Consider the following 10,112-nt stretch of genomic DNA (forward strand, 5'->3'; position numbering starts at 1 on the left):
TAATGAATTATTATAATGGAAATGTTTTTTATCTTTTAAATTTAAACAAATAATTTAAATAAATAAAAGAAATTAATGAGTTTTTAATTTTGAGATTTTTTTTTGAAATTAAAAGGTAAGTTCATTAATGAAATTGATATTCATTTATTACTACATTTATTACAATTATTATATTAAAATATTATATAAAATTTAATAAAATAGAAAAACTCATAAATTGTTTATCTAATTCATATACAATATCAAAATAACTAAAAAATGACATTTGGCAAATTGAATGAAAGTGTAACAAGTGGCAAAAAAATCTTTCATTTATTATAGATGATTATATGAAATTTAATAAAATAAAAAAACTCATAAAATAACATGTGGAAAAAAAAATTAATTCAAAATAACTAAAAAATGACATTTAACAAATTGAATGAAAGTGTGACAAGTGGCAAAAAAAACATCATTCATTAGAGAGGATATCTTCTCCAAAAAAACTAACATGACATGTATGATGTTTGAACCAAGCCTTAATTACTCTAAACAATTTAGGATCTTTGCAACTCATATATATTATGCCCTCTAATAATATAGGCAATATACGGATTTTATTTGTACAAGCTTGTATCACTTCCTCATTTATATTATCCAATTCGAGAGTTTCCATAGGCCGTATATCCACTAATGAATAATTTGCCTAATATCTATTCTTTAAGCATGCTTTTTAATCATTTGAACAAGTTCAATATGCCTTGTATTTCAGAAGAACTACATGGATAACGTCATAAAAACATCTAAAACTACGTCTGATTGGATATGACAACATTATAGGATTCAATATGTAGTTTTTATACTTCTTGAGATGTACAAATATTACGCTTAAAAATCCAAGCATTTGAATTATTGTTATATGACACACGGTTAGATGTCGACTGCATGCACATGCCACACTGTCTACTTGATTAAATGTGTACAAGTACAGCAACATATTTGGTGTGGATAAAACCAAACTAGGTACATTTGATTCAATGTATTTTGATTAGATTGATCATTCATATATGTCCACAAGGTACTATGTTATTTGCATGTTTTTAGACCTAAGAATAGTGAAAAGCCCCGACATCATCACTCACCCAGGTTTACTGATCTGTAACTTGATTCGACAGAATTTTAAATTAATTGAAATTGAGTTTTATAGTCAGTTGTCAAATACTTATAATATATTTATGATTTCATCAAATAAGACAAGCTGTGATGAACTACAACTCTTGGATTTGTTACAGTTAGATTGAAACAGGACCAAGAAATTAGAACACGTCAAGCACACAGTTATTTCACAGTATCCTTTGAAGGAGACTAAAACCACGATGGAAGTCATTTATACCCCACAATTTAAGGGTTATAATGTGGTCAAGTTTCTTCCTTTTCTATACATATGGTACGAGTTGTTACAAAAAATCATTATCTGGCACTAGGTGAGCTCATCTTTATGAAGAGTAATTAGAAAAAAGGAGAATTTAAAGACTTGTATTGGTGGCGATTTTATTATGAACTGAATATAATATAATGTGATGTATGTTTATAAACTATAATGATTATATTATGTCCAAACCTCGTGTAACTTATTAGACTTTTGAAACCATTTGGGTTGTGGTGATTTGGTAAGACATATGAAAGATATGGTGGATAGCCCATTGACCCATGTTCAAATTTTTGCACTACTCAGCCCTTGTGGTTATTGAGGTTCATCTGCAGTGACTCCATCGCATGAGGCAAAGCCTCATGTTTGCAGCGGAGAATTAGTCGGTGCGAGAAAGCAGACTGAAACCCTCGTTAGGAAATTTCCTTTAAAAAAATATAAAAAATAAAAAATAAATAAACTTATTAGACTTTTGAATCTAACAACAATGATTAGTGAAAGACATTGACGGTGATGGTTTGGGATTAGAAATAACTTAAAGATTTTAGAGTAAATTACTGAAATCGTCATTATGGTTTGGTCAAAATTTCACGTTTGGTTCCTAATTTTTTTTGCACTCGGATCGTCCATGTGGTATTATTTTGTTGCGTTTTTCCGCTACATACATAAAGTTAGGGACCAAACGTGCAATTTTGACCAAACCATAGGGACGAAAAACACAACAAAATCAAAACATAAGGATGATCCGAGTGCAAAAAAAAAGTTAGGGACCAAACGTGTAATTTTGACCAAATCTTAGGGACTGTTTCTGTAATTTACTCAAGATTTTATTGTATTAATTGTTTGAATACTTCATTCACGTTTTACTTTAAACAATATTTGATTTATTTCTATAGTTTATGAAATTTGGCACTTTCGTTATTACTAAATAAGTGTTTTTCAAAATATTCTAACATGTTATTTCAAAACGACCCTACGAAGGGTGTAATATTGACGTCTATTTGGATTAATATACTGAGAAATCATAAATCATAGTATCACTTACGGTTAAGAGAGTGCCCAAGTCAGCGTGTGCACAAGGGCAGTAGCGGAGCTTCAATCTTTCATTTGGGGGGCCGAAAATATAATTTGTATAAAAATTGGTGAAAAGGAAGGGGGCATAGTCAAAATTTTATATTTTTGAGCCTAATATGTATAAAACTAAAGTATAAGGACTATTTCTGCCAAAAAAAAATCAGGAGGGCCATGGAGAGTAAGGGTGTCCATGGACACCCCTTATTTGTTGAACTTTTGTATTGATATATGACAATTTTTAGATGGGCACCTTTTGCTTATAGACTTGGACACACCTTGTTTGAAATAAAACCAATAAACAAGAACCCAATTTAAATAAGATGAGTTCAGAAAAATATTAGTTTTCCCCCGTTAATTTGTAAAAATGAGAAAAATAAATTATAAATGTAGCATCGAAGTTTCCTTTGCTTGAAGCTTCACCCTCTCTGTAGAACCGCAGTGTTTTGCACAAGTAATGTTGCTGCTTCAAGTTTATTTCTTTGGCATCCCTTAAAAATAGGAAGTAGACTCGAAGGTAACAATAAACCCTATAAAGTAGTTTTAAAAAGTAAAAAGTTTTTATCACTCTTCTAAACCTTTAAAGTTTTTTAATTATTATCCATTTGAATGGGGATCTTTGTATCATTGTGGGACGAATGACGAACATACATGTGGATTTTGTTCAGTATATTACCGTATAAATGTTTTTCAAGATACTATTATAGACTTTATTAATAGTTTTATTTTTTTAAGATGTTTTTCGTCTTATTTTTTATTTAATATCTTATTTAAGTTGGACACATGTGAATTTTGATTTATGGATTTGTCACTTAACATGCCATTAAACAATCAAGTTCATAAAATATCAATGTACATCTTCATCAATTTCCCTCAAGTCATCGTTATGTATATTAACAGGGCCGACCTTACATTAAGAAAAAATAAGCAAGGGCTTAGGGCCCTCAATTTTAAGGGGCCCCACTTAACCCAAATCTCGATTAGGGAATGTCGATTCTGCATTTGCGCACGCCACAAATTTCCATCAGCCAAGAGACTTGTGACCGTTCTTCTTCCGATCTTCATGAGTTCCTTGATTCCTTTTCATTCTCTGCTCTATGATTCTTCATTCTGAGTAGAACCGCAGAAACCATTACTAATTTGTTCTCTGTTCTTCTTCTGATCTTCCTTAGTTGATTCTTGATTTTGTTCTTCGTGACTCTAATCGAATCTTTTTTGTTCAAAAATCAAAAGTTAAAACTGAAAGGCTGTCAAGTGTTAAGAGTTGATTCTTGAATCCTAAAAGGCTGAAACGGTATGTTGTTCTTGACTTCTTCCTCAGATTCTCCATGACTGATAACTCCATTGTTGATTTTTTGTTTTATTAGACAGATTAGTTTTTTAGGCTTATCATTTATTGACTTATGTTTGATATGTTATATGCATATCAATTTTCCTTCTGGACCTTCCATTAACTGAATTTCTAATTATCAGATTATCTATTAGGCTTAATTTTTTAAAATATTCACTGTGTCAAGTTGGATTTTGGAATCAAGCTTGGATAATTAAACGCCAAAGTGCCCAAATTTTGAGTTCGCTTAGAGCCCCGAAACCGGTTGAGCCGCCCTTGTATATTAAATCATGAGGAAATGACTAAACTAGTTATTTTACTAATTACTTATCACTTTTTAGCCAAAAAATACAGATTATCTCAAAATAGCCACTGAAACCGTATATATCTCAAATCGCCTACTGTTTCGCTTTGATACTTACGGTTTCGAAATATGTATATAAGATTTTTTTATTTTTATTTTTTCAAAATACCATACGAAATCATAGGTTTCTAAATGACCTACGGTATCCTCTGATAAGTCTACAGTTTCCCAAACCTTAGGTTTCATAAGAACCTACGGTGTACAAGCAGTCAATGCACAAAATGTGAATTGATTGCTTGTACACCGTAGGTTTCCCTTATATTTTTTTGTGTTTTTTATAAAAAAAATCACCACATCATAATTATGTCATTGTATACGATCTACAAAAAAGAAAAAAAGAGAAAACTAAAAAAATACGAAAACCGTAGGCTTCATTAGAAATCTATGGTGTACAGGCAATCAATGCATGTTTGTGCATTGACTGCTTGTACGCTGTAGGAATCTTATAAAGCCTACGACTTTGTTTCTTTTCAATCTTATCCCAAAAAAAAACCGTATATATTGAATCTCATCGCAAACAAGAAAAAAAAAGTCTAAGATTCAAAGAAATACTTGGTCGTTCTTTGAAGGCTCCATTGAAAGAGTTTTCTTAAGTTCAAAAACAAAAAATGAGCAAAAATGAAAATTTCAACTTTATAAAACAATAGACGACCCACGAAATAGTAGCTCATTGCCCGAACGAGTAATCAATACAACGTTGACCGTAGGTTTTTTAATCACCTACGGTTTCAGTGACTAATTTGGAATAAATACTCATTTTTGGCTAAAAACTGAAAAGTAATTTTGGAAAATGTCCTTACAATTATGTTTGAATAACCTCGTCGATCTGACAATGTTAACCTCTGTCGAACTTGGGACAAGAGTTTACGTACCATCAAAAATAAAAGCATGATATTCTTCATTCATGGTTTTATGTCAGTGGGGATCTTGTAATGCCCGTAAGTATGACCAAGGGACAGAAGAGGTGATGTTGAGATCTAGATGGTGAATGGTTTTGAAACCATGAAAGTTGGTATCTTTCTCATCACTTTTCAAAAGCGTACAATATATATATATATATATATATATATATATATATATATATATATATATATATATATATATATATATATAGTTATAATGTGGATGGACAACTATTGTGCGGACGTGTGGAGAGTACTATTCTAAGATAATTACTAAGAGAATAGGTTGTTTAGTAATGTGAATACGTTCAACCTCACACAACTATCGTCATTTTCATGCATTTTCATGCATTCTCACTAATTCTTATTCATTTTTGTTCTCACGCATTGTTTTTCACTCATTTTCATTCTTACAGAATACGACTCAATAAATATTCTGACAACATTCTGACAGAATGATAATAATAAAAAAAATCTATAATAACCTTATAGACGATTTAATTAGTGAGAATATGTGATAATTACAATAATTATGTAAGATTGAACGTATTCACATTATCAAACAACATATTTTTTTTGTCATTCTTACTGAATAATATTGTCCACACGTCCACACAATAGATGTCAATCCACATTTGAACCTATATATATATATATATATATATATATATATATATATATATATATATATATATATATATATATATATATATATATATATATATAGGGAAGGGTTATTTGGAAAACAAAAAAACCCTAAAAATCATAAAAATGCATAAAAAAAATACCAAGACATCACAAAACTTTTTTTTGAATTTTTTTATCAAAAAATCGCAGCATTTTTTACAATTTCGCTGAAAAAAAAAATAATAAATCAACTTTTTTTTTCTTTTTTTTTTGTTAAAAAAAAATTTTCAAAATTTTTTTTCAACGATTTTGACCTAAAAATTGCGATTTTTTGATAAAAAAAAATTCAAAAAAAAGTTTTGTGATATTTAAGTATTTTTTTTTATGCATTTTAATGATTTTTAGGGTTTTTTTTAGGGTTTTTTGTTTTCCATAGAACCTAAACCTCTCTCTCTCTCTCTCTCTCTCTCTCTCTATATATATATATATATATATATATATATATATATATATATATATATATATATATATATATATATATATATATATATATATATATATATATATATATATATGGGCTAGCTATACAAGGGCCATAACAGAACAATACATGAATGGGCTAGACTAACATAGAATAATACATAAAAGGATAATGGCCTCTAACAATATAATTATTGAGGATTTGAGTCAAACGCTACTAATGTCCATTGGGTTACACATATGAGAAAATGATGTACCACAATTAATCAAAGTTGTTCAAAGTTTGTTAATTAAACGTAACTTTAAAGTTCGACAATAAATATCAAACACATTGGAGAAATGCCATCTTTTAAAAGTATTGACGGGAATAATATTTCAAGATATGGAAATTTTCAATGTTAGGACCTATAAAACTTTAAGGTGTCGATAACATGAATATCTTTAAGCAAAGTTTACTACGATCCTTTCTGTTCATGTCACCAAAGTTTATTATGATCTTCTGAGTTACCAGTTTTGATCACATTAGAAACATCGGATTTTTATTAAGGGTAAATAGCACAAAAAATATTAAGTTTACACCAAAATTCTAATTTGACACTGTTTTTTTTTGTCTCAAATTTGACACTATGTTTTCCAATTTTTTACAGTTCTGACCACTTGACCGGCCAACCCGGTTACCTGCTGACATGGCATGATAATGTGTCAGTTTTGATGACGTGGCATGCTAATATTACATGCTTACGTGTCAAAATTGAATATTTTTTCAACAAAAGACACTAACTTTTCATTTTTTTCGATTTTGACACTAAGTTAAATTTTTTTTCAATTTTGACACTCTATTTTGTAGTTCCAAATCGAACATCATTTTTTCCAATTTTGTTCAATGTTTTACCATTTTCCATTTAAAACCGTGTAAATATTTTTTTAATACATTTTAAACCGTATAAATATATTTTTTTCATTTAAAAACCATATTTTTGTATAAATACATCTCATATCATATTCATAATATTATTAGGAACATCTTGAATCTCATGGTTTGACTCTCATTAAATCATATTTTTTTCAGCTCAATTTTTTCAAAAATATTTATGAATGACAAATATCGTCATTATTACATATATTTTAGTATTCTCAATAAATTTTGATATTTTGTTCTATATTTTTCACCTATTCTTAAATTCTTCAAACGAACGTTAGATGTGACATCAATATATACCTAATAGAATTATTTAATTGTAAATAAAAATAAGTGTGAAATCTACAAAAAAAAAATAATAATATTTCATAAGCGATAAATGATAAAAAAAATATTCTTATTCGAAGTTTATGGTTAGTCTGGTTATCATGATATAAATAATAAATATTTATACATAACATTATGCTTTAAATGTAAAAAACCTCGTATTTATATAAAAATGTGGGTTTTAAACAAAAAAAATATATTTATACGATTTAAAATACAATAAAAAAATATTTATACGTTTTAAAATGGAAAATTGTCAATATTAAACAAAATTGGAAAAAAATGATGTTCTATTTGAACTAAAAAAATAGAGTGCCAAAATTAAATAAATAAATAAACTTAATGTTTGAAAAAATAAATAAATAAATAAAACTTAATGTCAAAATTGGAAAAAAAAAAAAAACTTAGTGTCTTTTGCGGAAAAAAATTAATTTTGACACGTCAGCATGTCATGTCAGCATTTAACGTCATCAAAAACTATCACATCAGCAAGTAACTAGGTTGGTCGTTCAAATGGTCAGAATTATAAAAAATTAGAAAAAACAGTGTCAAATTCGAGTCAATAAAAAACACAGTATCAAATTAGAATTTTAGTGTAAAACTAATGTTTTTTATGCTGTTTATCATTTTATTATTTGAAGTGTTTTAAGATATATTAAGTTGTGTCAAATAAAAATATTTATTTTTATCCTTGTATTGCATTGCAGGAATCTTAACGGGCTTGGGCTTGTTGGACCACCGACATTTTCCTCTAGACCTCTAGTCCTCTACTACCAATTTTTGTATCATTGAAAAATCTAACTAATAAATCTTTGTGTGTTTATTATTTCATACTTTCATGACATTCATTTAAACGAAAAAGTATAAAATGTTTATTAGTAAAAAAGAAACAAATCCATGTATCAATAGACAATAATGGAGAATTAAAAAAAATAAAATCGAACATTATTTAAAATAATTCATTAATTCATATTGGAAAATGCTACAATCAAAATGTACAAATATTCATAAAATTAATTCGCACTCGATAGCTCAACATCGATAGCTAACTAGCTATCAAATCATCCATTATTTGTAATTTGAGTTTATATATATATATATATATATATATATATATATATATATATATATATATATATATATATATATATATATATATATATATATATATATATATATATATATATATATATATATATGTTAATAAAAGAGTAAATACAAATATGGTTGTTTTTGTTTTTATATATGTTTCTAAATTACGTAGGCAAACAAAAAAAATAAGGGTAAATTACAAGAATGGTTCTTGTGGTAGTGGTTTATTTAACGAAAACCAGGAAATATGTGGGCATACCTCCGATCCGAGAGTTTTCTATTCACCGGCTATCTGACACCGCAGGGCTCCGCTAAAGTAATCGGGATCTCGGGAGTAAAAGAGACTAGAAGTAAAAGAGAATTCTAAAGAGATTTTGGAGGAGTGAATGAGAAATGAGCTGCATTCGCGAGCATTATATAGACCTGAAAAGGGTATGCGCCGCGCATAGATCAGGTGTGCGCCGCACATATGGTCTGACAAGGGTGATGTGTTGTTCTCTGCGTGGTGCCCTGTGTCGCATTCTGGGTGGTGTGGCAGTATGCGTCGCGCCTACTGTCATTGTACGCGAGCGCACGTAAAGAATTTTTGTTTCTTCAAAAATTTATATCTTCTTCATACGAGCTCTGTTTTTTACGGGTTTTATATTCACGCGTAGCTGTCGACGAGATCTACAGCTTTCATTTAGACTCTGTTAGCTATTTTTTACTTTATTTTTAAAGTTATATTTTTAACAAGCTTAGACTATTAAAGTCCGTTAAATTTCAGAACTCTTTCATATGGTATCCGTTCTCGACTGTCTTTATATTGACGGATAGGTGTTGACGATATCTTCAACTCTCGTTTAGATTGTTTTTCCTAACAGTCGACCGATTTCAATTTCGGTTTCTGAGTCGTATACTGCTACGCTAAAATATTAGAAAAATCATAACTTCCTCTCACGAAGTCAGATTCAGACGTTCTTTATATGCAAGAAATCCTTGTCACATATACTATAACTTTGGTTAAGATTATTTATCCTAAAAATCTTTTATCCAACAAATTATTTTTAACGCTTATTATGACTAGCCTGAATATGCGGGTGTTACAATTATCTCCCCCTTAGGATGATTACGTCCTGAAATCATCAACAAAACATGGCTTGTACAATGACTTCACACGTTACCTTTCCGTCATAGGTAATAACCATAATTCTTATGTCTTTTTCTATTGATTTTCTAACTCTTAGACTCCTTGTTGTTGACGGTGCTAAATCATGCACCTGCTCTTCCTTCTAAATTCGATGTCCATTGGAGGCTCCTACTCCCTAATCCTAAGATAAGGTTTTTACTTCGGTTATCGCAACAGACCGATGGGTCACATTCTAATGACCTCTCAACTTATGATGCAATGATTTGACTTGGGTCTCTTTGAGTCAGACTTCAGCATGGGCAATACCTTCCTTCATGTTCTAATGTGATATAATCATATTTTAGCAGATAGCAATTGTAACTACATGTTGTTTAGTCTTTAATGATGACCGTGATACTTCTATTGATCGCTTTGATTATCTTTTCCTTCAATCTCCTGACTTAAGTCAGATGCAACATCGATC

The sequence above is a fragment of the Lactuca virosa genome, chromosome 6, assembly GCF_052849685.1.
Source record: "Lactuca virosa cultivar CGN04683 chromosome 6, Lactuca_virosa_CGN04683_v6, whole genome shotgun sequence".
In the NCBI taxonomy this organism is placed as follows: Eukaryota; Viridiplantae; Streptophyta; class Magnoliopsida; order Asterales; family Asteraceae; genus Lactuca; species Lactuca virosa.